The sequence below is a fragment of the Lithobates pipiens genome, unplaced genomic scaffold (genome assembly GCF_037356315.1).
Source record: "Lithobates pipiens isolate NorthernLeopardFrog02 unplaced genomic scaffold, aLitPip1_a1.2 Scaffold_18, whole genome shotgun sequence".
In the NCBI taxonomy this organism is placed as follows: Eukaryota; Metazoa; Chordata; class Amphibia; order Anura; family Ranidae; genus Lithobates; species Lithobates pipiens.
In genome coordinates this window covers 548,992,567-549,020,048 of record NW_027507758.1, presented here as the reverse complement: position 1 = coordinate 549,020,048, position 27,482 = coordinate 548,992,567, and the positions used below count along the sequence as shown (strand labels likewise).

Here is a 27,482-nt window from a genome sequence, read left to right as displayed (position 1 = left end):
TTTGGACTAGGATCCCAACATGCTTGAGCTCATCCTGACTAAAAACATAGTCCGATTGGCTTAAAACACACCGCAGACCCTGCAACATGGAAATGCAATGTAGTATATAGCAGTCTTGTGATTATCAGTGTCTGGGTAAAGTCTGTAGGGGGCGTTTTCATCCTCCCATGATTGTCCTATGAGAATGCAGGACCCCTGGCCCTCTGTCTGGACACTGCCAATTGGCACTGTGCTGATCACATGCACTCTCTTAAAAAAAAAAAAAAAAAAAAAAAAAAAAACCCTCTAGCAATATACACCAAATTGAGCATATGCAGCCTGTCCCCTGGCTCTGTAAATATCAGAATGTATTATCGGAGTCAGTGGAAGAAGGAGAGGATCAGAGAAGACAGGATCAAACCGCCTTATACACAGTGCAGAGGATTAACCCCTTCAGTTCCACTTTAAGACAGTTGGACAGATCTTTATAGTATTTTCCAATATCCATAAATGTATTAATTGGATATCATCTAGGATGGCTTTTGTGAAAGCCTATTTCAATTTGCCAATAGAATATATATTAGTCCTTTAAAGTCTATTTTAAATCAGCTAAATACATTCTAGGTGCATTCATACAAAATTGCACCCAAAATCCTGCAGTTCATTTTCTTTCTAAAGCAACCTCAGTGAGTAGGAAAGCCAATCTACTGCCGGAAACTGCACTGGGATCCTAGCTCTAGTGTTCCTTGAGCAGCGTGCAGTAACAGCTTGTTTCCTGCATAGTCCTGATACAAAAGCTGCCTGACAAAGCCAGCAGCATAGGATCACGAGAGCTTCTCCTCTTTATCATGTAACCAACCACTGACACCAATGATTATGTAAGCTGCCTGTAAGGCCTCATGTACACTGGACATTTTACAGCTGCCGTTTTTGCCTCAGGTATTTTATTCTGCAACCAGCAAACTCCCCAGCATGTTATCCTGTGTCCAAGCACACAAGCTGTTTTTGGCTGGGACGTTTTCTGTCTGAGAAAAAAAAAAGACCCAAAACTAGTGGGTTTGAAGAAGGGTTTTTCAGCTGTAAAAACTCTCTAACTCTAAAAGGAATAAAAACACTGAAAAGCACAGCTATTCAGTATTTATCAGCATTTTTAAACCATAAAGCTTATGTGGGAGTATTGTTGTGCTAAAAAGTAAAAAAATGTTACAGCTAAAAAAAAATGCTTCTGCACAAATGCAAAACTCATTCTACAGCGAACACTACAGGCATCTTTATAACCTCCAGTATGCACAAGGCCTAAGAGCCGGTTCACACAGCGGGCGATGCGAGGCGACACGACTCGCCTCGCCTCGCAAGTCGCCCCCGTTCTGTACAATGGAACCGTTCTGAGAGGAGCGACTCGAGTCGCTCCGACTCAGAAAAAAGGTTCCTGTACTACTTTTGGGCGACCTCGGGGCGACTTGCATTGACTTCTATACAGAAGTCATCTGCAAGTTGCCGCTGAGGTCGCGGCAGGTCGCGGCGAGGCAAGTCGGAGTCGCCTCGTCTCGCCTGCAGTGTGAACCGGCCCTAAGGGTGACCCTTCCGATTCACCACCCAACCTAAGGAGCGTTCCTCCCACCCACTCACCACCCAACCTAAGGAGCGTTCCTCCCACCCACTCACCACCCAACGTAAAGAGCGTTCCTCCCACCCACTCACCACCCAACCTAAGGAGCGTTCCTCCCACTCACTCACCACCCAACGTAAGGAGCGTTCCTCCCACTCACCACCCAACGTAAGGAGCGTTCCTCCCACTCACCACCCAACGTAAGGAGCGTTCCTCCCACTCACCACCCAACGCGAGGAGCGTTCCTCCCACTCACCACCCAACGCGAGGAGCGTTCCTCCCACTCACCACCCAACGCGAGGAGCGTTCTTCCCACTCACCACCCAACGCGAGGAGCATTCTTCCCACTCACCACCAATGCGAGGAGCATTCTTCCCACTCACCACCCAACGTAAGGAGCGTTCTTCCCACTCACCACCCAACGCGAGGAGCATTCTTCCCACTCACCACCAATGCGAGGAGCATTCTTCCCACTCACCACCAATGCGAGGAGCATTCTTCCCACTCACCACCAATGCGAGGAGCATTCTTTCCACTGATCCCCAAATGTGAGGAGTATTCTTCCCCCTCACCACCAACGTAAGGGGCATTGTTCACACTCCCCACCAACGCAAGGAGTATTCTTCCCACTCACCACCAACGCAAGGAGTATTCTTCCCACTCACCACCAACGCAAGGAGTATTCTTCCCACTCACCACCAACGTAAAGGACATTCTTCCCACTGACCCCCAATGGAGAGGGCATTCCTCCCACTAACCCCCAATGTAAATAACTTTCTTCCCAACGATCAACAACCTAAGGCACATTCTTCCCATCACCAATGTGAGGAGCATTCTTCCTATTGACCACCAATGTAACAGGACATTCTTTTTTTTACGGACCAGCAAGGCAAAGAGACTGTTTTTCCACTGATTACCAGTGTAGTGTATCTAATATGTGGTGAGCTGTAGATATTAGTATTAATAATGTTAGCAGGCCAAGGGGTTCCTCAAAACCTGAATAAAATTTCAAGTTTCCTCCATGGAGAAAAGGGTGAGAAAGGCTGGTCGAATGGCATTGGATATACTTACCCTGAAAGAGTTACAAAGCTTCCAGATGGCAAAGTTAATCATATGACAATTCAGTGTAGGTGACAGACTGGAAGAAAATGCTGATTGAGGACATGAGTCACCCAGATTACAGCAAGATCCAGTGACAGCACATCTATATATACACATACAGAGGAACAAACACAGGTAGCACGCGGATTTCAGTATCCTACTACAAGACTCTGCAATACAAACTCACACTTCTCGTATACCTGCTAATTATTGTGTTCAGAATATGATGTCATTTCTATTCCCTAGATGATGTACATTTTCTGTATAGCAGAGGAATACTGATCATCCCCGCCAGCAGTCGTTCTGTCCGAAATCTGTGGAAGAAAACGTCTTCCTAAAATTCCCCAAATCTATAACTGCTACCAAATAAGGATGGATGTTCTCTTTACTATGGACCGATTCCAATGTACATTCCAATAACAACAACAAAATGCTAAAATCTCTGCCATTTAACACCAGATGGGAAAACAAAATAAAAATCCTTGCACAGACAATTTAAGCTGAATTCCAGCCTTTCCTTCAGTCTTGCACATTTGTACAGGCTCCTCTCCTCTACTAAAACTTCCTACTCTGATTTTATGGCACACTGTGAGCTTCTTGCAGTGTGTATTAGAAGCTGCAGATGGAGTCTGCCTCCTTTCTTGGCTGGGGGACATCCAGCATCATCTAGTACTTTCCTCCTCAGTTTTACTGTCCCGCTCGTTTCATATATTGTATTTTAGTTCTTTGAATCAAGGAGGCTTAGCATCATATGTAGGCCATAGCTTCTGTTTTTTAGGAAGCTCTCTACAGCACCAGACATGATCTGTCTGCATTGCATAGAGAAGCACAGATGCCCAAGGAGGATGTCACTGGGGCTATAATAATGTGGGTAATGAAAACAGAAAAGTTTTTAACACCTTCCTGCCCACGGGGTTCCATTGTTTTGACTGGATGTCATATAATGTCCTTTAGAACAAGCTGCTCGTGCACACGCCCCCGGTAAAGAGCCGATTGATCAGCTGTGCCCAAGTACAGCTGATCACAGTTTAAATAGGAAGTGACGGTTATCAGTATACCTATCCCTGCACTGACAGAGTAGGAGTAGAGGAGAGCCAATAAGTGGCTCTCCTGACACAGGGGATCTGCACTGATAATCAGTGCATTGATTATGAGTGCAGTCCCATCAGCGATGCCCACCTTTGCCACCTATAAGTATAGATCAATCCTGCATGCATATCAGTGCCATCTATCAGCACACATTGGTGAAGGAGAAAAAATTACTTTGTTTCTGTTATGAAATTGTGTTTAAAAAAAAAAATAAAGCTAAAAAAATGTTTTGTTTGGGTACAGAAACTTGACCAGTCATTGCTGAATGGGCCTAATTATAATCCATGTATGGCCAGCTTAACAGGCAAAATGAATAAAGAGAGGGAACCTTAAAATTCCTATCAGACAATTGAATTTGTCCGTGACCCCACGGGGATAATTTCTTTCCCTTTATGTAAGAAGTTCTAACCTGCGTTTCTAAAAAATATGTTTTTGTGGCCCTGTTGGCTATATTTCCAGCTTCCTGTCCTGATATGATTTGAGAGTAAATTTCCCCCACGGGAGCAAACACAATTATACGCTGACAGGGGTTCTTACCCTTCTCTGCTTTATCCAAAACTTTCTAAACAATGGACAGTTTACTGCCCTTCAAATTTTAGGCTACTTTCACACCGGGGCGGTGAGAAAGTGCTGCTAGTTTTAGCTGCGCTTTCAGCTGCTAGCGAGGTGCTTTTAACCCTTGCAAGTGGCCGAAGGTTTTAATACCGCCCGTGTAGCGCCACTGCAGAAGGGCTTTGCAGATGCTTTGGCAGTGCTGCCCATTCATTTCAATGGGCAGGGCAGTTTAGGAGCGGTCTTTCACACTAGAGTGTCAGGAGAGTCGCTTTACCAGCGTTAAAATGCCTGTAAAGCACCTCAGTGTAAAGGTGGCTGGGGGGGCGGACTGTAGGCAGTAAGAGTAGACCATGCCTCATGGGTTTATTGGTCAGTGGGAGTAAAAGTTAGAAGCTGTGGTGTCAGGAAGGAGGAGGAATAGTGCCCAATCACTGGCGTCCACAGAAGAAAATAGTGCCCAATCACTGGCGTCCACAGAAGAAAATAGTGCCCAATCACTGGCGTCCACAGAAGAAAATAGTGCCCAATCACTGGCGTCCACAGAAGAAAATAGTGCCCAATCACTGGCGTCCACAGAAGAAAATAGTGCCCAATCACTGGCGTCCACAGAAGAAAATAGTGCCCAATCACTGGCGTCCACAGAAGAAAATAGTGCCCAATCACTGGCGTCCACAGAAGAAAATAGTGCCCAATCATTGGCGTCCACAGAAGAAAATAGTGCCCAATCATTGGCGTCCACAGAAGAAAATAGTGCCCAATCATTGGCGTCCACAGTAGAAATAGTGCCCAATCATTGGCGTCCACAGTAGAAATAGTGCACAATCATTGGCGTCCACAGAAGAAATAGTGCCCCAATGTTGGTGTCAGTGGAAGGAATAGTGCCTCATATAAAGGAGGAACAGTCCCCCAAGGGCTGGATAAAGATAAGCAAAGGGTCACAACTGGCCCACGTGAGACAGTATGGAAACCACAGACTTAGACAAACTGCGTTTCTATTGTCTTCATGCTAAATACCTTTCTCAAGGAGGCTGTCCCTGTAGTTCCATCTTTCAGCCTACTGGCCCTGAGTGCCACCCCACGTCCAAGGACTACAGCCTAGAATTCAAAGGACTAGGTGAGTGCAGACGCTATTGGAATCTCAGGGAAGTCCACATGTAGTGGGTGCAGGGGTGTGTGAGAAGTATACCAGAGGAGGGTCACACACAAGCAAGACCTGGCACCTGTCTTTCTCCGGGTCAATAGATCTGGTAAGTGGTTATCTACACATCTAGAAAGGGTGGAGAAAACTATTTAGTGTTGAAGTAGTAACATACTACATGGTCACCAATGATTAAACACTTGGATATATAATATCAAAATGCATACCTAGCTAAATATTCAAATGTTTGAACTATACAATGTTTCTTTCCTGCTGGCTGCTGTCATTTATAGGAATTTTAGTATTCAGACAAAATAAGACAACATGGAAATCGGAGTGCTGACGTATTTCAAATAACACAAGTGTGAAAAAGGTTAGTGAAGATGATGACTCGAGACAGAGGCTCTCACAAAGTTGGCCGCAATACAAGATAACATTAGCCCGCGTGGAAAGGTATGGCTTCTACAACTATTAAATTGTTCATTTTTTTTACAACTATTATTAAATATATTAATGTTTTTAATTGAGCTTTTTTTTTCCTTCTCCTTTTGAAACGTATAGGATTTGGGTTAAGTTCCTCTTTAACAACAAATTTCTTGGGCAAAGCACTTACAGCTGTGTGTGGCAACCTGCTAGGGTAGAACGATAGAGCACATACCACAACTGTGTCATACATCCTAGCACTGATTCATCAACTTTACCAGAAGAAAGGTGTTATTTACTCATATGCTGTGTCATTAGAGAGCCATCAAAGGATTCCTGGAATTAATCACAAAGCAACCAAACCATTTGTTTACATGTCTGCGAAATAAGCAGTACCATAACAGGGAAGACTAAACCAATTTTTGTATTGTTTTCAATTAATACAAGGCTTTTTTTTTTCTTATTTTACTTTTAATTTTTACACTGTCCCTTTAATTATTATTACTTTTATTCCTTTTACAAGGAATGTAAATATCCCTTGTAATAAAAATAAGCATGACAGGTCCTCTTTATTGAGAGATCTGGGGTCCAAAAGACCACAGGTCTCTCATTTATGGTTAAAAGCAAAAACACATTTTGCATATAACAAAAAAACAAAAAGCACGAGAGGCAGAGGTGAAGTCAGATGTCGCTCCGGTCCTCCAAGGGCATAGAGCCAAGTGGGGGCTATCTTGCCCTATTGGCTTCCTGTCCAATTTCATTCAGTTTTTTTATTACTGCATTTTTCTGCCACCATGTAATGTCTTCAGAGCTCCCAAATCTCTTCTTTTCCCTTCACTTCTGTTTGTATGGAAGGAGCAGTGCATATTAGAGCTGCATGATTAAAATCTTTAAAAAAAAAAAAAAAAATAATTGTGATCTCGATTCCACCCCCCTCATGATCTCTATGCAGAATGTCCCGATTCATTCACGTAACAAATATAGAAAGTTCTCCGCTCATTCAGCTGTCAAAAAATAAAAAAATTAAAAAGGGCAGTCTGCCAAGATTTTTACAACATTGTCAGTGCTGGTAGATAACTATAAATTATGTAACTTTTTGTTCTTAATTCAAAAGAATTAACTTTGTTGTGTAGATGAGGGCAGTTTAACCATTTAACTGCTTGCTGACCAGCCACCGCAGTTTTAACTGCGGCAGGTTGACTCGTCTGGGCGAAACAACGTTACCTTACGTTGCTTCGCCTTTTGGATACTAGGGTCGATGACCTCCGGGCTCCCGCAATCGCTTGTAACAGAGGGAGAACCGGGATCTGTATGTGTAAACACACAAATCCCGGTTCTTTCAGGGGAGAGGAGACAGATTGTGTGTTCCTACTAAGTAGGAACACCAATCTCTCTTTCCTCCCCTAGTCAGTCTCATCCCCCCTACAGTTAGAACACACCCAGGGAACACAGTTAACCCCTTGATCACCTCCTATGTTAACCCCTTCCCTGCCAATGACATTTATAGAGCAATCAGTGCATTTTTATATCACGGATCGCTGTATAATTGTCAATGATCCCAAAAATGTGCCAAAAGTGTCCAATTTGTCCGCCGCAATAAATAAATCGCAGATCAGCGCCATTACTAGTAAAAAAAATGCCATAAATCTATCCCCTATTTTGTAGATGCTATAACTTTTGCACAAATCAATATATGCTTTTTATTGCTTTTTTTTTTTACATATTGGCCTAAACTGAGAAAAAAATCTGTTTGAAAAAAAAAATGTGGTATATTATAGAAAAAAGTAAAATATTGTTTTTTCCCAACCAAAAATTCTTCTTTTTGTTTATAGCGTAATTCAGAGGCGATCAACTACCACCAAAAGAAAGCTCTATTTGTGGGGGGGAATATAAATTTTGTTTAAGCACAACAACGTTGCATGACCGTGCAATTGTCAGTTAAATCGACGCAGTGCCAAATAAAAAATGGCCTGGTCATTGAGCAGCCAAATCTTCCGGGGCTGAAGTGGTTAATGACTAAACCTTTTTCCCCGACACTTGTTTCTTACAAAGTTAAAATCTGTATTTTTTTGCTAGAAAATTAAATAAATTATATATATATTTTTATTAGAGGTTATCCCGATACCAGGATCGATACCGAGCATTTGTATAAATACTCGCAAAAATGCTCCCGATGCCCAATCTGATACCTGGGAGAGATTAATAAAGCGACCTGGCACAACGGCAGTGACGCTCTGTTGACATCGGTGGTTGGACATTCTGATGCCCATCTTGGTACACCCTGCACTCGGCCACAGTAAGCCAGCAGTGGACATCTTGTTACACCCAGCCCATATAGTTTGGGCCATGCCTTTGCTTATGGCATTTCAGTGCTTGCCCATCAGTGCCTATAAGTGACACCTTTCAGTGCCCAATGCCCATAAGTGCCGCTCATCAGTGTCAGACATCTTTCAGTACCATCTATCAGTGCCACCTATCAACGTCATCTGTCAGTGCCCATCAGTGCCACCTAATCTGCATTGTGCTTTAAAAACTGTCACATGACATAAAAAAAATAAAAGGATCGGTATCGGTGAGTACTTGAAAAAAAAAAAAAAAAAAGTGTCGATACTTGTACTCGGTCTTAAAAAAGTGGTATCGTGAGAACCATAATATATATATATATATATATATATATATATATAATGTGATGTATATATAACGACGTTACGCCAAAAAAATTCTGATCTTTATTCTGAGCAAACAAAAAAAAACTAAAAAATTGCAATTCTCATTTTAGCCAGAATGGTGCAGCTCTATGTAGTGCATGTTAGTTGCAGCCATGTAGATAGCTCTATGTACACTACACATCCCATAATAGTCTATAGCACATCTCAGAAGCCAACAAGAGAGGGTGACTACGTTCAACATAGAATGGGACCACAGAGAATGAATGTAGTCACCCTCTAACAGGAAGTCACGTCACAGCAGCAAAAACAGAGGGATTTGGAGGAGCTGAGAGCCATAGAAGGGCCTCTGTGTGGATTAGGAATACAGATTTTAATAGATGACAAACAACTGACTGTGTTTCCTCCTCTGATCATTCTCCCCTCCATACACCGCCAATACACACACACCACTGAAGAAGAAGAAGAATGGACACAAGACTGAGGCCAGGGACTGACAGGTCCTCTCTATGGATGCACACACCCACAACAGACTACAAAGAACCCGAGTAGGGCACATGTGACGTCGCCCAGCCCCCATATAACTCCTCCCTACAATCCCCGGGGACCACCCGGTGCCGCTCACTCCCCTACACAGGCCGTATATCGCCGCCACTCACCATCGTCACCGCCGCTGCTTCCAACACAACCCCATTCTCTTGCCGTCACACTCCCCCCTTATTGCCGGAAGTGACCGCAAACACGGCTGGCGCAACTTCCGGTATGTGACAGGTAGCTCACGCTTGTCCTCGCGAGAGCTTGTGAGGTAGATGCCTGTGCCACCATCTTTATTGTGGGAAAAACTTTCCCTAAATAGGTTTGGTGTTGGAGAACTGGAAAGAAAAATGGGGGTTTTGCTAGTCTATGGTCAATTTGTGGTGGATGGGTTAAATAGCGTGCTATGGAAACATTTTAATGATACATGAGCAGCAGGAGACCACTGATTTCTCCCACTGACCACCAACATTGGGGAGTTCTACTGTCCACCAATGGTGGGGTATTCTTCCACCGTCCACCAATGGTGGGGTATTCTTCCACTGACCACCAACGCTGGGGAGTTCTTCCACTGTCCACCAATGGTGGGAAGTTCTCCCACTGACCACCAATGCTGGGAAGTTCTCCCACTGACCACCAATGCTGGGGGTTCTTCCACTGACCACCAATGCTGGGGTTTTGTTATTCACACTAACCACTTATACTGAGCATTCCTACTCCTACTTTCCACCAATATTAGGGTATTCTTCCTTCCACTGACCATGATCTAGGAGTATTCAATTCTTCTTCCCACTGACCACCATGCCAGTGCATTCTTCCTCCCACTGACCACCATGCTGGGGTATTCCTCAACTGGCCACCAATGTCTAAGTATTCTTCCTCCCATTGACCACCATCCCAGGGTATTCCACCTCCCACCGACCACAATCCTGGGTTATTCTTGCTCCCACTGACCCCCATGCTGAGGTATTCTTCCACTGGCCACCAATTTCAGAACATTCTTCCTCCCATTAACCACCGATACTGGGGTATTCTTCCTTCCACTGACCACTGATGCCAAGGTATTCTTCCCCCACTGACTATAGATGCCGGAGTATTTTTCCTTTCACTAACCACTGATGCTGGGGTATTCCGCCTTCTACTTACCACCATTTCTAGGGTATTCTTCTTCCCACTAAATGCCAATGAGAGGTATTCTTCTTTCCACTTACAACTAATACCGGATATTCTTCCTCCCACTGACTATAGATGTCGGGGTATTTTTTCTTCCACTGACCACCAAAGCTGGGGAGTACTAGCTCACACTGACCACTGATACAGGTGTTTTCCCTCACCCTGACTATTGATGCTAGCGTGTTTTTTTTCTACCAATTGTTACTGATGCAGGGTTTTTTCTTCTCACAAATTAACTAGTGCTGAGGTGTTTTTAATTCCATTTTCCACCAATTCCTGGGTGTTTTTTTCAACCACTTATTACTGATGCTGGGTTTTTCTTAACACAGACTACCAATTATGAGTGGTTACTGGTACTGGGGTGTTTTCATCTCAATGACTACCGGTGCTGGGGTGTTTTTTCATTCAAGGGCTAACCAATGCTAACGTATTCTTCCTCCTACTGTCTATTGATGCTGGGATGTTTTCCCTCCTAATGGCTATCCATGCTGGGGGATTGTGGGGGGGCGGAGGTATTACTAATGCTGGGTTTTTCTTGCAATGAACTACCATAATTAGGTATTTTTCTTACCGCTTCTTACTGATGCCAGATTTTTTCCTACGACAAACCAGCAGGCCTGAGGTATTTTTTCCCTACAGGTTCTGGAGTGTTTTTTCTACCCACTGACTAATGATGCTGGGTTGTTTTTCTTCCCTCTAGCCACCAATGGTGGGGTATTCTTCCTCCTACTCTCCACCAATGCTGGGGTGTTTTTTCTCCCACTAACCACCAATGGTGGGGTACTCTGCCTTCTACTCTTCACTGATGCTGGAGTGTTTTTTCTCCCACTACCCACCAATGGTGGGGTATTCTGCCTAGTACTCTCCACCGATGCTGAGGTGTTTTTTCTCCCACTAACTACCAATGGCGGGGTATTCTGCCTCCTACTCTCCACCGATGCTGAGATGTTTTTTCTCCCACTAGCCACCAATGGTGGGGTATTCTGCCTCCTACTCTCCACCGATGCTGGAGTGTTTTTTCTCACCCTAACCACCAATGGCGGGGTATTTTTCCTCCTACTCTCCACCAATGCTGGAGTGTTTTTTCTCCCACTACTCACCAATGGTGGGTTATTCTGCCCCTTACTCTCCACCAATGCTGGAGTGTTTTTTTCTCCCACTACTCACCAATGGTGGGGTATTCTCCCTCTTACTCTCCACCAATGCTGGGTGTTTTTTTCTCCCACTAACCACCAATGGCGTAGTATTCTGCCTAGTACTCTCCACCGATGCTGAGGTGTTTTTTTCTCCCCCTAGCCACCAATGGTGGGGTATTCTTCCTCCTACTCTCCACCGATGCTGAGATGTTTTTTCTCCCACAAACCACCAATGGTGGTGTATTCTTCCTCCTACTCTCCACCAATGCTGGGGTGTTTTTTCTCCCACTAACCACCAATGGTGGGGTACTCTGCCTTCTACTCTCCACTGATGCTGGAGTGTTTTTTCTCCCACAAACCACCAATGGTGGGGTATTCTGCCTCCTACTCTCCACCGATGCTGGAGTGTTTCTTCTCCCACTAACCACCAATGGTGGGGTATTTTTCCTTCTACTCTCCACCAATGCTGGGGTGTTTTTTCTCCTCCTAACCACCAATGGCGGGGTATTCTGCCTCCTACGCTCCATCAATGCTGGGTTGTTTTTTCTCCCACTAACCACCAATGGTGGGGTATTCTTCCTCCTACTCTCCACCAATGCTGAGGTGTTTTTTATCCCACTAACTACCAATGGTGGGGTATTCTGCCTCCTACTCTCCACCGATGCTGGGGTGTTATTTTTCTCCCACTAGCCACCAATGGTGGGGTATTCTTCCTCCTACTCTCCACCAATGCTGAGGTGTTTTTTCTCCCACTAACCACCAATGGTGGGGTATTCTGCCACCTACTCTCCACCAATGCTGGGGTGTTTTTTCTCCCACTAACCACCAATGGCGGGGTATTCTGCCTCCCACTCTGCACCGATGCTGGGATGTTATTTTTCTCCCACTAACCACCAACGGTGGGGTATTTTTTCTCCTACTCCACCCTTATGTTTGGTTGTTTTTTCTCCCAATGACTATTGATGACGGGTGTTTTTATTCCCACAGGCAATTTAATCTGGAGCTTTTTTCCTATCACTGCTGGCTAAGGCTTTATATTCAATGTTATTCATATACCTGACCCATTTGCTTCATGCATTTTGTATTACATTGCATTCTCTTGACCTCATTACTCTGAAAAATGAACCGTGCATTACATGCTACTGACCAAGATGTTTATTGGCTCTGTTGCTGCTGATTGCTAAGCAGTTTATTCTTTAAGCAGAACCAAACTTTTTTTGCGCTCCCCATAAAATAGCTAGGAAAAAACGTGTATGCATTCATACCTGTAAAACCTTTTTTCATGTAGATATATATAAAAATAACAATTTCGCAGATTTCTCTTCTGTTACTTCTCCTCTAAGCTGATAAAGGTGATTAGGGGGAGAGAAGTAAAGTTGTTTTTTTCCCTAAACAGGAAATAATATCCAATATTATTATTACTTACGCTATTCCTGCTCCTTTCTTTGCAGCCGTATGCTGCGTTCACGTGTGGTCAGATGGTTGGTGGTTTCTAAATGGGATGTTGGAAACTTCCACCTCGATGTCACAAGTAGCAATAATGAATAACAGCAGTTCACGGAGGAGGAACTTCCATAGGAGTGCATTGTAATGTAGGAATCTGAATAATTCGGACTGCTTCTTGCATCCTAAATTGTCCAAACTATAATTACCACTTGTGAGGGTCATTCACATAATAAACATGAGTCAGACGCTGGGACCTTTTATATTGCTTTTGGCATACCTTCCAACTTTTTGAGATGGGAATGAGGGACACCTATCAGCAAAAGTATTCAGGCATATGACTAACACCTTGCCACGCCCCCTTAAAGGAGAATTGTACAAAAAAAGAAGATTGGTTAAACCCAAAAGTCCTTTTTTTACCACTACTATTCCTTTATATTGGGTTTTGGAATTTACAAATGCACCAATTTAGAAATCAGATGAAAGGTTTAGTGCTGAAAAAATCTTTTTTGATAGATAAAAAGTTCATTTTATATACAACTATATAGATTAGACCAAAATGAGGGACAAATGAGGAAGAAAGAGGGACAGAGGGGCATTGCTCCAAATCAGGGACAGTCCCTCGAAATCAGAGACAGCTGGGAGCTATGCTTTTGGCACCACACAAAGTAAAGGTAAAAACATACCGCCAAATCTCAGAACATGGGGGGGGGCAGACTTGTACTGATATCATACCAGAGGGCTAGTACATGTAAAAAGGAAAGGATTGTGGCTGCTCCCAATCAGCCCAGGTGAATAAATGATATAAATCTGCCTCAGCCTACTTGTCTCCACCAGATTTTAGCAGATGATCAAAGCTCGCCACAGCGCCTAGAAGCGATTCAGTTCGCATTGTGCGCTATACAAGTATTTCATTCATTCATTCAGACCACACACCCTTATGCATTTTGTCCTACCTGCTGGGGCTTAGTGATAGGGTCCTCTTTACATGAGCCAGAAACTGTTATTTACCATCTATCCATCCCTACATCACTGCATCATTTTTTTTAAAAACCTGTGAACAGCTAGCAAGCCAGGGCTTCAGGTATTTCTTTTTTTAGCACGGTCTACTCACTGAGATGTTATGGAGGGGGGCTGCTCATATACACAAGGGATTGCTTAGCAACTGCATCTGCTATGTATGGCATGGTCAAAGGGTGCAGACACACTGCAAGTTGTGCTTCAAGATTCCAGCCACACTACAGTGCATGGTCAGAGATTGTGGCTACTATATGGAGCATGGATAAGAATGCAGGAGCATTGCGGGGTGCACTTGGAAAGTGTGGCCACACTGTGTCTGTGCAAGGGACTTTGCTCCGAAACTGCAGACATTGTATTGAGACTGCAAACACACATAAAGGTGTGCTCAGAGGCTGCATACTCACTGCCAGCTGTGTTCAGAGACTGTAAACACACTGCCAGTTGTGTTCAGAGATTGCACCTATACTACAGGGTTGAAAAAAACAGACGTGGTATTGTCAAAGAGTAAGCAATAAAGCTTTAGATTATTTGTGGTTGTAAATCTTAGACATGAAATATGAACAAAGCAAATCCCTCTACAGTGTGTACTTGTCTCAATTAAGAGCACTAATGCCGCATACACACGAGCAGAATGTATGACAGAAAAAGTCAGACAGAAGCTTTTCATTGTATATTCTGATCCTGTGTATGCCCCATCAGACTTTTTACATCGAAAATTCTGACGGACCTAGAAATGGAACATGTTCTAAATATTTCCGACAGAACCAGTTCCTATCGGGGAAAACCTCTCGTCTGTATGCTGTTCCGACAGACCAAAAACTACGCATGTTCTGAAGCGAGTACAAGACTGAAGCTATTGGCTACTGGCTATTGAACTTCCTTTTTCTAGTCCCGTCGTACGTGTTGTACGTCACCGCATTCTTGACGGTCAGACTTTGGTGTGACCGTGTGTACGCAAGACAGCTTGAGCAGAATTCCATCAGAACTCAGTCAGAAAAACCTTCAGAGTTTATTCCGACGTGAAAACCGGTCATGTGTACGGGTCATAAGTGTCTTTTCTATCTGCTGCTTCATTCCTCTGCTTACAGCATAAATCACTTCTAACAAGCTTCCCTGACACCAAGAGAAAAAAGGTGACAGGTGAGGGCACAGTCTGTGATTGACAGACACAGCTCTGTTCCAGTGTGCTGTCAAGGGGTGTGTGTCCTTTTCCTTCAATCAGCTATCAGAGCTCTCCTCACTGTCAGGGCTGGCTTAGCCCTTCCTTCTCTGGGCTGGCTGCTCAGCTGTCGGCTAATTGCCAGCTCTCATCTCTCTCCACAGTTACCCGGCTGTTCCTGATCCTGCTCGTCTGACCTGCCTACTTAGAGCTGTCAAGCTCACTTCATCTCTACCTTAGCCTTGGTCACATCACAAGGACCCATCTCCTGTGTTCCTGTTTAAAGACTGGCTTGCTGACATCCCTTCTGGCTCCTATTCCTGCTTGCTGTTCCTCCACTTGGATCCCTGACTTCTGGCCTGGCTGATTACCCAATCTGGTTATTGAACTCTGGCCTGGCTGACTACTCGACCCGGTTACTGGACTCTGGCTATGCTTTGACTACGCTTACTCTATTTACCTTTTTAGTTTTTATTAATAAACAACTGTGATTTAATTGTACTTCTGTCTCGGTCTGGTTCATGGTTTCTGACACTCACTGAGAGTAACTTCAGCTCTCTACCCACTGCTTTTCAGAGCTCAGAGATCCTGTGTAAATTCTGTACTATAAATGGATGTAGAGGAAAGACGGCTGCAGATAAACAGGCATAACTTATGTAGGAGAATTTGTTTCACCTTTTTGTATCACCTGATGCAAGGCGCATCAGTCGGTATATATAATGGTTTACAACCACTATAAGTCACACCACATGGGTAGTATTTAATACCTTTCTTCCCAGTTCGTTCTTCACTTACTGGTTTAAGTTTTGTTATTGGCTTTGAGGCATACAAACCCTCCATTCATGAGGAGAGTCAGTGGATGAGTAATTATATCCCCTTTTTGTTTGGCGTTTGCCTATTTATATTATGGATTATTGTTAAAAAGTGCAGTTTTACTGCAGATTGTGCTCAGAGACTGCAAATGCAATGCAATGGAAAGTCATATATCGTCAGTCAATTTATTTTTATAGTAAAACAATGACTAATAAATAGTAATGCCAAATAACCACATGTTAAGTTTGAAGGCAATACCTTGGTGCAGTGTTTGGACTGAAAACATCATTGTGTTGGGATCATTATCCTTTCCAAGCATATAATGAAAATTATGTATTATTCAGTTTAAGTGTTACCAAAGCCAATTTATTTTTTTATTTTTTTGTATAGTAGAGAAGGGTTTGCTACCTGTAAGCCCTTGTACACACGCTCGGAGAATCCGTCGGAATGTGTCCTATCGGACCGTGTCGTCGGATAATCCGACTGTGTGTGGTATGCATCGGACTGAGTCCGTCGGAATATCTGTCGGACCCAATTTTCCAACATGTTGGAAATATTTGCCGACCAACTGGGCCGATCGGACATACTCCAATCATGTGTAGAGAATTTTGATCGGACCAAGTGCTGAGATCAAATTCCTACATCAAAGCTATTGGCTACTAGCCTGAATGTAGTCCCATTGTAACGAAATTACGTCATCACGTTCTGAAAGATCAGATTTTTTGCCAACTTTGTCCGACCGTGTGTATGCAACAGTTTCGGACAAGATCCGACAGACAAAATCCGACGGGCAAAATCCGACGGATTTGGTTGTGGAAATCTCCGACCGTGTGTACAGGGGCTTAGAATTGTATTGCTCTCTTTCTCCACTGTGGATAATCACCCTCTTCTTCACAGTGGAGACAGAGACTAAAAAGAGACTGAAAGTTAGAAAAAAATATAAATTATGAGTTGATACAGGAATAAAGAGGACATCTTCCAATGTGGACACTCAATGCTTTATTTTATTACAGTGAGTACAACAATACAATTTTTTCTCTTGTCAATTGAGAGCGATAGCGTTTTTGAACTTGGACATCCAAAAGTAGTTGATCTACTTGGTGAAAAGCCAAGTGGTGGTGAAAAGCACAGCAACGCAGGCTAACAAGACGAACAAGAAAAAGGGAATGCATTCAGCTTCCTGTAAAACTGTACTTTCAAAGCTTACATAAAAGAAGGCTTAAATGTCCACCTGGTAATATTTAAAGACGTATGTGAACAGAAGATCAGGTAGCAGCCTCACAAACCTGGTAAACTGTGGTTTGATGTCAAAATGCCCAGGAAACTCTCAAAGCCCTAGTGGGGGGATCTTTGACAGGATTCTTAAAGGGTATGTAAACCTTAACTATAAACTTTTTTTATTTAGTTACCTGGAAATGGTGGATCTATGAAAAGGGGTGCCCTTGCTGAGCCCATCCAGAATGACAAACGTGGAATTTACTTTTCTCATAGAGGTTGAAAACGAGACATACACCCTTACAGCAAATACCACATCCAATGTAGAGAAATTCCCTTCAGGTGAACTGGCACTTGGCACAAGAACAGTAGGACAATGGTGCCGGGGACAAAGCTGTCCAATTTGTTGTTGAACCTGGATGCTAGAAGATCCATAAACACCTGAGACACAGATCCTGGAAAACCTCCTGGTTTAGAGACCATTATCATGTGTCTAGGTGCTGTCAGTTGGGAAAATCTGCCTCTCAATTTTCCATGTTGAGGATGCACATAGCAGAGAGAACTGGAACAAGTTGTTCCATCAAGTAAAGATGAGCGCAACTTTCCTTGCCACAAGAAGACAGCTTGTTCTTTATGGATGGAAGACATAAGCCAAGCCATGGAGTTGCCCAACTGGATCTGGATTGGGTGACCCGCCAACAGATTGGACAAGTGTTGAAGGGACAACTGGATAGCTAGAGCTACAAGATATTAATTGGGAGAATGTGCATTGTTAGAATGTTTTGGGGAATGTGGTTGTGGGAGTTTGCAATGCTGCATTGCAAAGTAAAATATTTAATTAATGGCTTTATGAAAACCTGTTTTATTTGATAGCATGCTATACCTTGTACTCAATTTAATTGTGTACCTTCCCCATAAAATACTCTGTGCTTATATGTACAGTGTGAGTGAGTTTTTTTTTTTAATAATTTTTTTGTGTGTGCATTTCTTGGAGACTCTTTGATCTTTAAGTTCAACCTTATCTTCTAATTCAGGTAGTGAACTCTTAAAAATATTGAATATATGTTGTCCATTGCTGTGGTATCACCACACCACTTCAGTGGTATGAAATACAGTGTTAACCTTTGTAGCGGGTGAGCTGCCAGTAATGTTCAAACTTATCAATGTAGATACAAGTTCTACCTGTCTTATTTTTGCACTGCCATGCTCCTTTACATTCTCCACATTAATTTTCAATGCTGGCATGGCATTCTCATTCAAGAAATGTTTTGATCTGCGACACAGATATCAGTCCGATATAAAATGTTCAGAACATGCACTGTACAAGCCTATCTTATTTAGCGTTATCTGCTTACAGGTCTTGTCATTGTTGTCACAGTCTAGTGTTATTCTCAAAATGCCAGGCCTGTATGCCCTCTAAAGATTTTGGAAATATGTGTAAAGTGACATTTAATTTGTCCTTTCCTTATCTGCTCTTGCTCCCAGGAATGAAGCAGCTCCAGGCATGTCTCTAAAACAAAAATGAAAAGGTCATGAAGATATTATTCCAGTTCTAAAATATCTAAATGACAGTTGGAAAAAATAAATAACCTGAAAACTATTTTGAATTTTACATGACAGTTCTACAGTCACCTGCGAAGATGTAAATGAAAAATGGGCAATCATTGATATTACTAAAATGTTCAAAACAAACATCACTTTCTAATAAAAAAAAAAAAAAAGTATTTGAAAGAGGAACTAAACCCTCCTATCTTTTTCAACTAAGGAAGCTGCCAGTGCCATCTTATCCTCTTTTTGATCTGAAACTGCCATGGTGTTATACATGTGATCAGACATTTGTCTATACATGTGATCAGACATATGTTTTGACAGTTTGGCATGCCCTGAATGTAACTGTTTTTTGAAACAGTTAAATTGATGGGTTTAGTTCTGCTTTAAACAACCTTTTTTAAAAAAAAGCAAGTACACTTTGGGAAGCATCAGGAGTCTCTTGGATCCCAAATGCCTACTCTGCATTTTTCCCCAGCCAGACTGAGTACAGACTGAACTCAATATGCCATTTTCCCGATGTGGATCTGACAGCCCTGAACCCCAAAATACGCTAAGTGCTTCCGGGTTCATTGCGCCTAGCAGAGATTAGGAAACAGATGTTTCTAATTTCTGCTCTGCTCTTTATTCTGACACACACACGGGGGCTACCATGTTTCTGCACTTTTATGCCCAATACACATGATCAGAAATTCTGCCAGCAAAAGTCGAATGTGAGCTTTTTTTCAGAAATTCTGACTGTGTGTATGCTCCATCAGACTTTTGCTGGCAGAATTCCAGCCAGCAAAAGATTGAGAGCAGGTTCTCTATTTTTCGGTTGGAAGAAGTTCCTATCCGAAAATGCGTTTGTCTGTATGCAATTCGGACACGCAAAAAATCATGCATGCTCGGAAACAATTCGATGCATGCTCAGAAGCATTGAACTTAATTTTTTCGGCTCATCGTAGTGTTGTACGTCACCACGTTCTTGATGGTCGAAAGTTCAGAGAACTTTTGCGTGACCGTGTATATGCATGGCAAGCTTGAGCGGAATTCAGTCAGAAAAACCATCCAGGTTTTTTCTGATGGAATTTATGATCGTGTGTATGGGGCATTAGAAGTAATCAGGTGACTCTACAGTCCAAATGACTTCTATTAAGCCCCATACACATGGATGGGGAAATCCCGCCAGCAAAAGTCCAATGAGAGCTTTTGGTCGTATATTCTGACCGTGTGTATGCTCCATCTGACTTTTGCTGGCGGAATTCCCACCAGCAAAAGAATGAGAACAAGTCATCGATTTTTTGGTCGGAAAAAGTTCAGATCGAAATTTGTAGCAATTCCGATGCAAAAAATTCCTACGCATGCTTGGAAACAATTCGACGCATGCTTGGAAGCATTGAACTTAACTTTCTCGGCTTGTCGTAGTGTTGTACTTCACCGCCTTCTTGATGGTCGAAAGTTCAGAGAACTTTTGTGTGACCGTGTGTATGCAAGCCAAGCTTGAGCGGAATTCCATTGGAAAAACCATCCAAGATTTTTCCGATGGAAATTCCGCTTGTTTGTACATTATAGCCCACAATCAACTCTGCAGGATTGAGACAAACCTAGTGCAGTTGCAGCTTTTTTTTACACCCTGATACTGCTGTAATTCCAACAACAACATAGAAAGGTATAAAAAGACCAGCCTTATTTTATTTTCTTCATTGTTATTTATTTTATTTTGTAAGTTTATATTTTTCAACTCCTGCATAAAAATCCTATGGAACAACAGAAAAAAAACACCACCCACCCTTATATAAGCCACAGACATCATAAGGGTAAGTTTATACCACAGCAGGTGCAACAGCACATATGACATTGATGTGCGCTGCAGTGCTTCATTTTTGTTTAGCGTACACCAACACAGCATATCCATCAGTTGAGAATGCATTGACCAATGCAGCCCAATGCATGTGATGTGAACAAGCCCTTAAAGAACTCCCTTATGCATCCGAAGAACACAGTTTTAGAAGATTACCCCCCACCCCCATTATGTAAGCAAATGGATAAGCAGTTAGGAGATGATTAGAGCACATGCTTAGTGCAGGTGGCACTCTGGAGGGGGCAATTTGTCAGAGAAGTGCAGCCCATGGGGCCATCTTTCTAATCTTCTGTATCATGAAAAAATCCATTACACAACAGTCTCTGTATCTAGAACCATCCATTCTCATCTGGGGTGTCTGGTACTCTGGAGCAGTGTTTCTCAACTCCAGTCTTTAAGGCGCCCCAGCAGGTCATGTTTTCAGGATTTCCCTCAGATGAAACAGCTGTGGTAATTACTAAGGCAGTTAAACTGATCAAATCACCTGTGCAAAATAATGGAATGCCTGAAAATATGACCTGTTGGGATGCCTTGAGGCCTGGAGTTGAGAAACCCTGCACTAGAGCTCCTCAAGGAAGGTGGAGCATGATATCTCCGGGCTGAGAAGCAGGGAGGTGAAGCGGCCAAGGGTCACATGACTGCACCTACCAAAGGAGGAGGAAGACCATCAGCAGAGACTCCATACACTGGGCACTGCCATATTGCTCACAGTGTGTATGCTCTATCTGTGACTGAGCCTGTTAACATCACCGACAGTTCTACATGCCCCCCCAATTGTATCCATGCCCGACAACTCCTACTGGCCTCTCAGACTCCTAATCACACTGCACATGCTCCATTAGGACACTCATCCAATGACCCCATTGGCACCACTACATCCGCAAACTCTGCCCCTTATTTGAATAATCTTTTGACCCTTCCGACCTAGCCAAGTACAGGATGGGACTGAACAGAGAGGATAAAGTTGTTTATGGAGCCTGAAAAGGCAGGGAAAATGAAAACGTGAATTCCCGAAATAATTAAAAGAAAGAAGTGATGGTGAGTGAGAATGAAGTTGAAAAATTTGGAAAGAAAAATGACAAAGCCAGCAAGCTGTTATAAAATCATAATCACTAAAATCACGTCAAAAGCTATGTGGCCCACAAACATTATATATTGATAATGAGATAGGAAAATATTCCTCTAAGTATGATCAGATATTTTCCTCACTCCTCGACCTCTCTGACCCTCAGAGCATTAAGCAACAACATCAGCGGAATGTGTAGAAACGTGACTCACCTTCCAAATGTAAAACCCTCTATCAACAGAAGGAGGAGCAGAAAACCTTAGGTAAAGACATTGCAGCTTTAGTAAAGGGCAAAACGGGATCTTGTGTCCCAATTCAAAAAGCTGAAGCAATGCAATAAGAAGCAAAATAAAAAGGCAATAACTGTGTAGAGACACAAAGCTCATGAGGACAGAAAGAACAGAGAGGATGTATTCCTATGGACAGCTCTTTTATTAACTGTAGACAGATCCAACTTACCTGGCTAGATTCATTGATCAGATACCAAGTGATCAGGATGTTAGAACAATTACGGACAGACTGCTTTTCAATCACTATAACCATGGTGACACTCCACGAGAAGAGCACTATTTTGTGAAGATGATGGAATTTGCTCTTTTTGAGGAAGTGGAGAGAAAAGTTTACATTATTGAGGACATACAGTGCCTTAAATAGTATTCATACCCCTTGAAATGACTTCTTCGCGCTTCCCGGCCTCTTCTCCTGCTCTTCGGTTCTTCTGGCGGGCTCCTCCGCTATCTTCTTCCAGCTCTTTTACTAGCATTAGCCCAGTCTTCTTGTTCATCATCGCCATCTTCTTCTTCTTCTCTTCTTCCGATGTTGACACGATGCTCTCTCTGGCTGTACACGTTGCGTGGCGACTTATATAGGCATAAGGGACGGGGTCACCGGGTGATGTCACATGGTGGCCCCAACCCTTATGATGTCACAGTCCCAGCATCCCCCGGTAGGTGTCGCAAGGTGTCAATATCGCCAATGGAGGCGGCGATATTGACTTCATTCGTTAGTCCCATCGTACCTGAAGTCACGTTCAAAATGAACAAACTTTAGTCCATGTGTGGGCTAGTCCGTTCATTTGGAAAGTCCGGTCGTGTGTGGTCGTGTGTGGGCAAGTCCACTCGTTCGGAAAGTCCGGCGGACCTCCGCTGGAAATTCCGGCGGATTATAGTCCGATCATGTGTACATGGCATAACAGGTTTTCTTCTAAGATTGCCCTGTATTTGGCTCCATCCACCTTCCCATCAACTCTGACCAGCTTCCCTGTCCCTGCTGAAGGAAAACATCCCCACAACATGATGCTGCCACCACTATGTTTCACGGTGGGGATGGTGTGTGCAGTGTTAGTTTTTCGCCACACATAGCATTTTGGTTTTAGGCCAAAAAGTTACATTTTAGTCTCCTCTGACCAGAGCACCTTCTTCCACATGTTTGCTGTGTCCCCCACATGGCTTCTGGCAAACTGTAAATGGGACTTCTTATGGATTTCTTTCAACAACGGCTTTCTACTTGCCACTCTTCCATAAAGGCCAGATTTATGGAGTGCAACTAATATTTGTCCTGTGGACAGATTCTCCCACCTGAGCTGTGGATCTCTGCAGCTCCTCCAGAGTTACCATGGGCCTCTTGGCTGCTTCACTGATAAACATTCTCCTTGCCCAGCCTCTCAGTTTAGGTGGATGGCCATGACTTGGTAGGTTTGCAGTTGTGCCATACTCTTTCCATTTTCAGATGATGGATTGAACAGTGCTCCGTGAGATGTTTAAAGCACGGGATATTTTTTTATAACCTAACCCTGTTTTAAACTTCTCCACAACTTTATCCCTGATCTGTCTGGTGTGTTCCTAGGCCTTCATGATGCTGTTTGCTCACTACCGTTCTCTAACAAACCTCCTGAGGGCATCACAGAACAGCTGTATTTTTCAGTGCACTTGTAGTGCAAAGTGGATTTGCCTTTTCTCAAATAATACCCAGATCTGTTTGGCCTCATTGCACCACATGTGTATAAGGGTTCAGTCCAGAGGGAGAACCTTATGCTTGTGTCTTCAATCTACCAACTGACCATGCGATCCTTTGCTGCCAAAACAGTGTATGCATCTGGAGTGTGGAGTGCATCAGCAGAACCTCTGCAGGGTTCTGGATATTCTTTAGGGATGTTCTGAACATTCTGGACAAGTGTTCTCTGACATTATAGAGATTAATCTAATATGTCCGCAGAGGATATCATCTATACACAGTCTCCACTTTCTAAATATGAGACTGTTGCATTTTGCAACCATGGATATTTGCCACTCAGGACATTGCATGCCAAGTGTTTAAGAGTATTGGACCAATCCCCCTCCTTAAGGATCTTCTTGAAATGTGTGCAGCGGTCTATGAAAAAACAAAGAAAATAACTACAATCTAGTTATATTTAAGCAGCAAAATTTCTCCACTGGAACATTTTGATAGTGAAATTGAGAACCTGAAGAGTTCGACTCCAAAACTAGTCCTGGATGTAATTGGTTGTGAGCTTGGAGAAACACTCCAAAAAGTTTTGATGCCTACTCCACCAGCACAGGAAAAGGATCATGAGGCCGCGTACACACGCGGGGACTGTTCGCCCAACTTTGTCCGCTGAACAGTGTTTCGGCGGACAGTCCGCTCGTGTGTGGGCTTCAGCGGACAGTTTCAGCGGACAGTCTGACGAACAAAGTTTTTCGGAAATTCCGTAAAACTGTCCGCTGAAACTTGGTTTGAGCGGACAGTCCGCCCGTGTGTAGGCTTGTTCGTCAAACTAAGTTCCGCGTATGCTCAGAAAGGATTTACACGGCGAAGGTTGCATTGCAGTGTATAGGACGTCGTATTTCTAGTCCCGTCGTACGTGCCGTTCACGTCATCGCGCAAGTTTCAGCAGACTGTTCGTTCGTCGTGTGTGGCCAAGTCCGTCCATGCTAATTTTGAGCGGACTGTCCGCTCAAACTGTTTGACGAACAAAGTTGGGCGAACAGTCCCCGCGTGTGTACGCGGCCTGAGACTTTAATGGTAGACATAACTGTTCAACTGAAAAGCATAACATCTCCCTAGAACAGCCTTTCTCAACCTTTTCAACACAGAGGAACCCTTAAAATAGTTCTCCGGTCTCGAGGAACCCCTGCTAAAAATTAGAAATCTACAACTCATGATACATTAGTGTAATGGTCATTGGGAAGAATGGTCCTTACACTTGTGGTCATTGGGAAGAATTACCTCCTTACAGATAGCTAAAAAGATCAATGGTGTTATTGGGAACTTATCTGAGAGGCAGAAATTGCCCAATGCTGAAGGAACCCCTAGCAACCTCTGGAGGAACCCTAGGGTTCCACGGAACCCTGGTTAAGAAAGGAAAGATGTCTGCAAACCTGCAGACTTTACAAAAACCCAGTTTATTCACAGAGGCAAGGAACCACCAAGAGGTCCTAAACCTAATTAGCCAAGAAATGAAAGAGGGTCAGAAAAAGAAGTCAAGATAACAAACATCAAGCAGGCATTAGCTGAACACTGTGAGTCTCTGAATCTGTGCAGGACCTCATAGACCTGTACAAGGGTTATTGGAAAATTTGTGCCCACAACTTGCTCTGCCAAAAGTCAGGCACTGATAGAGAGATCCAGAAGATTCATTATGCAAAAGATGAGATTACATACACTGCAGAGAAGCTAAAAAGAAAGGCTAAAAACAATACTCCTGCACTGCCTATATATAGCTTTTCTTCTCACGATCTGCCAGCAAAAACTGTTATGTGTTCCCACATCTAAAACATTGTTGTAAATGTTACTGTCACGCTGCTCAAAATAACCACCAAGCGATAGTGACTATACCTCCCTCCTATAGATAACTACATACACTCATTAAACCACTTTTGCATACATATTCTTCTGTGATATACAAATACTATCACAAATCAACAATTAGGCCGCGTACACACGAGAGGATTGTCCGTCCAACTTAGTCCACTGAAACGTGTTTCAGCGGACAATCCGCTCGTGTGTGGGCTTCAGCTGACTTTTTCAGCGGACAGTCTGGCGGACTAAGTCTTTCGGAATTTCCGTAATTTTGTCCGTCCAAACTTGGTTTCAGCGGACAGTCCGCTCGTGTGTAGGCAAGTTGGACGGACTAAGTATGGCGCATGCTCAGAAAGGATTTACACGGCCGAAGGTTGCATTGCAGTGTATTGGACGTCGAATTTCTAGTCCCGTCGTACGTGCCGTACACGTCATCGCGCAAGCTTTCAGCGGACTGTCTGTTCGTCGTGTGTGGTCAAGTCCGTTCATTCAAAAGTAGGACGGACTGTCTGTCGGATTGTCTGACGAACTTAGTTGGCCAGACAATCCGCCCGTGTGTACGCGGCCTTAATCATATATCAATAATAACATGTAAAAACACATTAAACATGCATAAACAGTATCTTAAAATTTCCCGCAAATCTCTCAAGTGCTCCACCCACCCATCAAAAAATTTCCTACGTTTGATCTGCACAATGATAAGTACAAAACTGGCTGGACCCTTGCTTTGTCTGACTGCTCTTTTAAACTTATCCAGATCATTATTGACTCAAGGACTGAGGAACTCGCCCCATTACAGGACGATATTTCTGTCATCCAACAGAGCTTGACACCTTTACAACAACATAAGGACTTTACTGGTTTAGACACCCGTCTAAACAAAAACCTGGATAGATTGGAAAAAAGTGTCATCTCTGGAAAAAATGACAAGCTTGCTAGAGATCATATGGATTAGGAAAATAGCAATGTGTATATATGGAAGAAATCTACCTATCCATAGCATTCCCGTAAACATCACTCACAGAAATGGGTCAGTTTCTCCGATTTGGATAACGACAGTAAGAATGAAACCATGGCGGCCACCGCTTCCGATTCCTCTCCGGATCCACCTGATCGGTCAACAAATGTTAAGCATCAGCTGGGTGTCATTAAAACACCCTGTTTAAACGTGGGTGCACAGAGTTCCACCAAAAAGAAAAAGTTGAAACCTTCAAGAAAACAAGAAGGGGCAGCCAAAGACACAGATGGAGCAACCAAAGATCGTTACAAACTGAGAGATCGGTTCCGGAAATAGTATCAAACGTGGTGAATTTGTCAAGCACTGTCCTGAATTCTGCTGAAATATCGCTGTTGTCTAAAGGACTGAATTTTTGTCCAGATAGGCATTTTGATTTATTCGGGACAGTTTTAGATATGAATAAATTTGTGCGTTCTCTCACCTTGAAAAAACATTATTTTGGTGGTACTGATGATGGGTCAGCTGTGGATTCTGGAGATTGCGATCCTGCGACCGCTGCCATTATGGGCGAGTCTTGTTCCCCTCCTTCTAGCTTTTCTGATCAATGTGCTCTTTGCGATTTGGAAGATTTGGCTATTGAGTCTGCACCTGCCCCTATGGAGATGTTGGGTGGTCGCACTACCATCCCTTTTCGATTAAGGTCAGACTTCTACCCGATTGGCTCCAGAGGCAAGGACATGGACCTTTTTCAAAAGTTAGTGGAGAAGGACCTGACTCATCTGGCTTGCGGTCGCAGAAGTCGCTCCAGACCCAATAATTTATCTAGTGTTGAAAAAGAGGCTCTTACCCATCTGAGTGCCAACAAATGTATTGTGATAAAAAATGCAGATAAGGGGGGCTCTGTTGCAGTGCTAGATTCATGTACATATAGGGATGAAGCAATCCGCCAATTGTCGGATGACAAAACTTATTTGAAGTTAAAGGGGGATCCTACGTCCCCCTTTAGGAAGGATCTTAATGCACTTTTAGATAGAGCAGTCACAGCAGGCATTTTCACTCAAGTTGAGAGAGATATGTTTATCCCTGATGCCCCAATCATGCCCATTTTTCATCATTTACCCAAGCTGCACAAGGGTTGTCAACCCTTGTTAGGTAGACCTATAGTGGCAGGCATTGGGTCACTGAATGAGCGCTTGGGGGAGTGGGTTGATTACCA

At 43.3% G+C, this 27,482-nt stretch overlaps 1 protein-coding gene across 2 annotated transcripts in view; it reads right to left on the bottom strand.

Moving 5' to 3' along the window:
- The window catches only part of UBXN2A (UBX domain protein 2A), a 39,857-nt gene extending 30,536 nt beyond the window's left edge, over nt 1-9,321 (bottom strand). The window contains exon 1 of one of the 2 annotated variants that reach the window (XM_077488861.1): nt 9,220-9,321. The gene's annotated coding sequence lies outside the window, so the exon portion shown is untranslated. Of the gene's footprint in view, nt 1-5,347; nt 5,372-9,219 lie in introns of those variants that run through there. The other variant, XM_077488862.1, reaches the window with a different exon arrangement.
- Nucleotides 9,322-27,482: the final 18,161 nt, after the last annotated feature.